Source organism: Zingiber officinale, chromosome 4A (assembly GCF_018446385.1).
Source record: "Zingiber officinale cultivar Zhangliang chromosome 4A, Zo_v1.1, whole genome shotgun sequence".
NCBI classification, from domain to species: domain Eukaryota; kingdom Viridiplantae; phylum Streptophyta; class Magnoliopsida; order Zingiberales; family Zingiberaceae; genus Zingiber; species Zingiber officinale.
The window spans coordinates 84,584,516-84,591,620 of NC_055992.1; the positions used below are offsets into that span (position 1 = coordinate 84,584,516).

A 7,105-nucleotide genomic window follows, 5' to 3' on the forward strand; every position below is an offset into this window, starting at 1 on the left:
TGGCCGACGATGTGTTGATGGCTGGGACAGGCATAACATGTGCTGGCGATCTCGTCGGGCCTAAAAGTCGAATGAATTATAATGCCAGAAAGGACCGACTACCATCTTACAAGGTCGGCAGAAGGCTGGCATGGCGAGTGACCGAGTTCGTCGCAATTGCATGGTGTGTGGCGTATAGCGTGCAACATGTGACGTGCAGCGTACGTCGAAGAAAACGGATGGAGAAAATGTGAATACAAAGTACAGTGTCCTTGAGGAAAAATTTGATTTTAAAAAATCAAATAAGAAAAAGGTTGTCGCATGCAATTAAATAAATAAAATGAAATCTTTTAGTTTCGAATTGTAAAAAAAAACAGAGGTTGCCTCATGTAATTAAATAAAATTTTTTAAGCGTATGTGTTTATATATATATATATATATATATATATATATATATATATATATATATATGATCTGGCGATGGCATAGGGGGAGGGGCCCCTTCGCTGAGGAGATTCAACGATCGGATGATCGTCAAAGTCAAAGGAGAGTCAGTTAAGAGACGAGCCGGGCGGCAAGCTCATTCGGCCGAGCGACAGGGTAAGCTCGCGATGGTAAGGCCGAGCCCACAACCTGACTAGGCTAAAGAGTTCAAAGAAGCCGATCTGAATCTAGGACGAGCCGAGAGAATGAAACCCAATCTGATCGGAATATATATATGTAGAATGTCAAAGAGCGGGCTGGCCAGATAGATTAAAGGAAGTACCATCAGATTAGCGGCTGACATTTAAGAAGAGAAGGGAAATACATCTTAAACATCCTTTTGGGAGTCAATGCCGCCGGCTGACGGTGCGAATGGACAGGAAATCGTACGGACGAAGATTGCGCCGCCCTAACGTAAATGCGCCTGCCCCTTTAAGGTAAGGTGTCAGGGATCCCTTCCCGATGTTAACTATTGAGGAAAACATAGGAAGTCACGTCCGCCCGGGAAATGTACAGTCAACCCATTGAAGCTCTATATAAGAAGAGGAGTGGTTATCCGCGGAGGTACGCGCAAATACGTCTCTGAGCACCACTGTTTCACTTCTTCATTCCTTTCTCTTTTCTTCCGACCGATTGTGTGACTTGAGCATCGGAGGGCCGTTGCCGGGAACCCCCTCCTGGCTTGGCACTAACGCACTACAAGAAAAACCCTCATAGACATCGGTGGAACAACAACGATTTTAAGCAAAAACCGATGTCTTTGAGTATTTTATACCAATTTTTCCAAAAACTGATGTCTATGAGCGCAGATTTTCGCTCATAGACATCGATTTTTTTAGCCGATGTCTATGAGCGCCTTTTTTTTTGTTAATAGACACCGATTTTAACAGCGGTTTTTAAAACCCGATGTCTATGAACCAAAATAAAATAATATAATTTTTCCACCAATACTTAACCAAAATTTACAACAATTCACTCTTCCCTCCAAACCTAAACCTATATTGCGCCGTCACCACCACTTTCCTCCTCGCCCTCAGCCTCATCTCCCTCTTCCCCTTCCTAGATCGCCCCTTCCTCTCCCGATCAGGATCAACACACGGAGCCCTGCTCGTTCATCCAACCACACCGCCGTCGTCTTGGAAGCTGCATAACTTTATTTTCCCCACTCGTAGCTGGGGCAACCAGCGCCATCTACGTTGCACCAACCTCCCCTTCGCCGGTCACGAAGACACTGGAGCAATGTTGACCCTCTCATTCAAGGTGGTTTTTTTTTTGTTTTTGTCTTCTTCTTCTTCTTCTTCTTCTCCTCTGAAACAGCCGTGTGAAATACTCAACTCTGTGGTCCAGCCATGAGCCATGGATGCAAGCGAGCACGGCCAAGCTTTTAGCTTTTCTTCTTTATCGGTCATGGATTTCGTAGACCGTATTATTATGCTTTTTGGCATCGAATCACTGTCCAGTTTGTGGATAATCTAACAAGGAGCCCCGTGTCCAAGAAGCTGCCGTGGTGAATCGACGACAAAACCAAGCCCAAAGATGGCTCCTTTTCCACCTTTCTTTACTGTCTCCCTTGTCTTTGCTGATCTACCACCTGAGCGGTCATCAGATCGCCACCAGTTCGATCTGTGATTTGCTAGGGAGGTAGATGTCGCTGCGTGTGGAGCAAGACTACATAGGCTCCTCGGAGCGGGAGTTTTCCGTTGGAGGCGCCGAGGAAGGGGCTCTCAACCTCAGGGCGACGGAGCTCAGGTTGGGGCAACCTGGGTCAGAGTCGCACCACCGGGACGACAAGGTCGGGCTAACCCTAGATCCTCTCCCCAAGAGCTTCGCCTCCGGCGCCAAGAGGGGGTTCTTCGACGCCATCGATAATGCCAGGAAGTGGGAGTGGGGCCTTGCGGCCGGCGAGGGCGGGTCTGAGGTGGACTTGGTGAAAGGCGGCTGCTTGTTATCGACCTCGGGCCAGGCCTCAGAACAAGGGAATGTAGGGAAGGTGGCAGCTCACTGCGGCAGTTCCATTGGGAGAGATCGCTCGGTGGCTCCGGCGGCAAAGTAAGTTGCTCCGGTTGTGATTGAGACATTGAAAGTTGAGATTTTTGGCATCTTCATATGCATTGAAAGTTGAGATTTTTGGATTCAGTTCCTTTTCCTAGATAGCTAAGTTTATATCTTCATAGTTGAAGAAAGATCTTCATAGTTTAGATCTTCAGAAACGAGAGGGAACTCATACAAAGGTTTTTGAAGTTTGAGAAATAGAGATTTTTTGGATTATTGCTAAATAATCTCATACAATTGAAACTTTTTCTTAAATGATATGACTTGAAGAATGTTATGTACTTGTAGTAGAAAGCGAAGTTATTCCATCTGGTCAAGGCTATTGGAATTGAGATCCTATGTAGCAACCATGAGGAAATATAGGATTGAATCACAAGTTCACAAGATTCTAGCCTAATTCAGATCCTACTTAAACTCTAGATTGCTTAGGTCTGTTTGGGTTGTAAGATCTTAAGTTCCATATTATCATTTTAACTCTCATGGTTGGAATCAACATTATCTAGATACCACAAGTAGGATCTACCCAGAGGAAGGTGTTGTAATCTTCCACTTTGGGTCATCCTTAAATTGACTGGTTCAACATTATCTAGATATCCTTAAATGGTCCTGTTGACTGGTTCAACGATAAATTAGAGTTTTGTGCATCAAAACCCACTCCTTATTTTCCCTGAACTCCTGAATGCTCCTTACAAGCAGGCCCATCTCTTTTCTCTTCTCTTGCGAGCTAAGCAAGCACGCCCTCCTCCTGTTCACCCATTTGAATAGTAGCCCTTTCGCCACGATCGTTTACAAAACCTTGATCGAAAGAAGCCCATGATCACTTATCTCTCCTCTTCTTCCTTTGTCCCTGTCAATGTAGGTTATCATCACAGTGGCACATAGCTAAGTCACCCTTGTTGCTATCCTCCATTTATAAGAAGGTTGTTTGCCCATTATATCTCATAATCTCTTGATTTAATAATGAGTTTCTGTATGTTGTCTCAGTCATTGCGTGCTCATACTAATTACTCTTCAATCTATTGGCATTCTCTATTGTTCTTATGTCTTGAAGGGAGCTTAGGTTTTGGTAATTGTATTGCAAGCTTATAGCAAACTTATAAGCTCAATAATACTAAGATCTAGATTCAGGGGTCGTGGTAATAAATCTTGAGCATCATCATTTAACATTTATTGTTACTATAGCAATCTTTAGACAAATAGGACCTCGAGTTTTGCTTCTCAATATATGTTATTGAGTAGAGTTGTTGTATACTATATTTTTCATTTATTTGTAAGTTAGTCCAACTTGTATCTAGCAGGAGCATGGCGCTACTCCTGGAAGAGATGGGTTTCGGACCTGGATAATTTTGAGGAAAAAAGGCAAACCATCATGTATAGAATAAGGAAGCAATGGCCGTGCAATGGTAATCTCTGTAGAGTAATATTTGCAGTTAATGTAATTAATTAATGCTTCAGGAGAGATTGATTCCTAAATTGTTGAATGCATGAGATTTCATAAACCACCTCCGAAACAGAAACAAGAAGAAATGTGTTGGTTATTGATGCACATGTAAGATAAGAGGATGAAGTTTATAACGTTTTTCGCTCTCAGAATAATGGATCATCTGTACACATTATTATCTGTTATCATCAAATATACAAGTTGATTAAATTTATATGTTCAATTTAAATTCATCTGTACACATTATGTGTCATACCTTCTTAAGACGCTGCTTCTTATCTTCCCCTGAAATATCTTCTAATGTGCAGTTGTACCAACAATCTGCAAATACTGGCATATCTCCATTAGGGGTGCACACAGAGCTTCTTGGAACTGTTGTTGCAGAAGGTTCACCAAGCTGAAATAACATCAAGACCAGAGAATGGTTCATGCTTATAAAATACAAGAACTCATTGTCCATAATTGAGCGATTTATTTTACTTTAACAGATTGCTTCCCAAAGATGACAGGGATCCAATGATTCTTTGCTGGGTTTGATATGAATGAAGAAATTGCATATTTGGTATCCACACTTCTACTTTTTGTGTGAAGGCTTTTACACTATTTGTCTTTAGGTCTCCTTAATAGTTGCAACTAAGGGTTTGATGTTGTTTTTCCCTGTCAAAATGTATTAATTGGCTGCTATATGAAACATGTCTATTTTTTCCTCTAATTATTTCTATTTTAACTAATATCTTACTTATTTTTGAAGTACATGATGATTTGTTGTTGACTTGCATACAAAAGAAGAGAAGTTTATTTACTATGTGCAATTCTTGTTTATGTGAACTCTTAATCATTTTCTATTTATTTCAGGTTCTTCATAACATTACTGTTGCAGAATACTTTCACTGGAATATGCTACGTGATTCAATAACTCTTATTTTTCCACTAGACTGTTAATCTCTTTTTGATTTTGTGGATAACTTTGCTACAAACTATGCTCTGAAGAGAGTTTATTATGTCAACTATGCATTGGGGATATCTGGACGCAGGAAACCTTGCTGGCATCTATTATGAACAAAGTCAACTTGACATGGCAATTTTGCATTACAAGCAAGCTATCAATTGTGATTCTACCTTTATTGAAGCTTACAATAACTGGTAAGTTGATAATGGTCTAATATGTCAAAATGTGGTATCCTTCTTGATGGTGAGCTAGGTTAGTTAATGGTCGACTTTCTTGCACATTAAAAGGGGAATGCTCTCAAAGACGCTGGACATGCTCTTAAAGACGCTGGACATTATAGGGTGACTTTTTAATTTGGATATTTTTATTCTCTTAAGTTTTTTTTCCTTGTTGAATAACTTCATTTTAATAATTTTTCTCAAGTCATGCTTTGCTTTACAACCTAACCATCCACAAGCATTGTCAAGCCTTGGCAGCATATACATGGATTGGTAAGCTTTAGAAATGTTTGATGACAACTGTGCGGATAGTTTATTTTTGTTCCTTAATGAAACTTCTCTTCATGCAGCAACATGATGAGTGTTCCTGCATCATTCTATAAGGCAACTTTAGCAGTTACAACAGGGATATCTACGCCCTTCAACAACTTGGCTATTATATACAAGCAACAGGTAGAGTACTATATCTGCCTTTTTCATTGCAATCATGTACTAACAACATGTTCATTGCCATCACGCCCTCGCAATCATGCTTGATTTTTTGTCAAACAGTTGGCTACAGCACGTTAATGTTTTAACAGGATACAGTTAGAATGCCATCTAGACTGCTATGAGATTGAAGTGAGAAGGATCATCAGTGATGGATGGTCGTTGACCATTTAGTGCAACTACCTCTCATTTTAGTGGGGAAGCATCTACATTGGCTTTGACAAATACAGTTTAAAATATTTTATTGGATCAAACTTTTCTTAGGGATATGAATTCCAGTTTACTATGTGGAATTTTTGTAAAAAATCACTTCTCGCTTTTATTTCTTCCTTATTCAATCATGAGATTTTTGTCTGTTTATATTGGCAAGATACTTCGGCTAATTTTGTTAATTTGGTAGATACTAGGCAGCACCTACAACAGCTACACTGCTAGTTCAACCTTTGCTTCCTGTGTGGATATTCAATCATGAGAATTGCTGCTTTCTGCTAGTTCTTCGCAGACTACTGCTAATGGTCTTGTCAATAGAGGGAACACATTTAAGGAGATTGGTAGAGTTGCTGAAGCAATTCAGGATTATATACGTGCTGTGAATATCAGACCAACTATGCCTGAAGCCCATGCAAATTTGGCTTCAGCTTACAAAGATAGGTAATTTCTTCTTTGAATTTGTGCCGGTTTTGGACTATATCAGTATCTTACATCTATGATTCTTCTTTCTATTTATTTGTGGTTGAGATAATTGATGAACGTTTCTCTTTTTAAGCATTCCAATTACTCATCTTGTTACCTGGTGCTCTTATTGCTTTTTCAACTATGATTTTTGGTCTTGATTTACTAATATATTATTTATGTGTTTTTACAGTTTACAATTCTCAAGTACTCCAGAGTTGAAATTGATGAAGTGCGGTTCGAGTGGGTTGAATGCATGATAGATTACATTTGAAGTGCGGTTCTACCTTGATGTGTTGTTAAAAGAATGTTCTACCTTGATTTTGATATCTATTAGCTTTTGATGTAAAAAGAATGTTTGTATATTTTATGGATACTGTTGTAAGAAGATTATTTATGTAATTTGTGAATATTTGTGTATTTTATGGATACTGTTGAATGAATAATATTTATGTAATTTGTGTATTTTTTTTTGTTACTGTCGGTTTCGGAAATCAAATTTGTGCTGTTAAAAAATAATGATATTACATCGGTTTTCCACCGCTGCAAAATCGGTGTTATTAACTAATATTACATCGGTCGTATACCGCTGCCAAAACTGGTGTTATTAACATATAATATTACATCGATTTTACACCGTTGATGAAACGGTGTCGTTAAGTGATACTACACCGGTTAATAACCGATTCGAACACCGGTGTCGTTAAGTGATACTACACCGGTTTTAACCCGATGTCTAAAATGGCAGACCTTTTACATCGGCTTCATAGACATCGGTCGAAAATGTAATAGACACCGGTGGAAAATCGATGTCTATGAGGG

The 7,105-nt window shown here is 39.6% G+C and overlaps 1 long non-coding RNA gene across 1 annotated transcript; it reads left to right on the top strand.

Moving 5' to 3' along the window:
- The first annotated feature begins 4,897 nt into the window (after positions 1 to 4,897).
- Positions 4,898 to 5,383, top strand: LOC121973404. Its single transcript, XR_006109585.1, has 3 exons — positions 4,898 to 5,098; positions 5,192 to 5,245; positions 5,328 to 5,383. It is a non-coding gene; the product is annotated as an uncharacterized LOC121973404 (long non-coding RNA).
- The last annotated feature ends 1,722 nt before the right edge of the window (positions 5,384 to 7,105 follow it).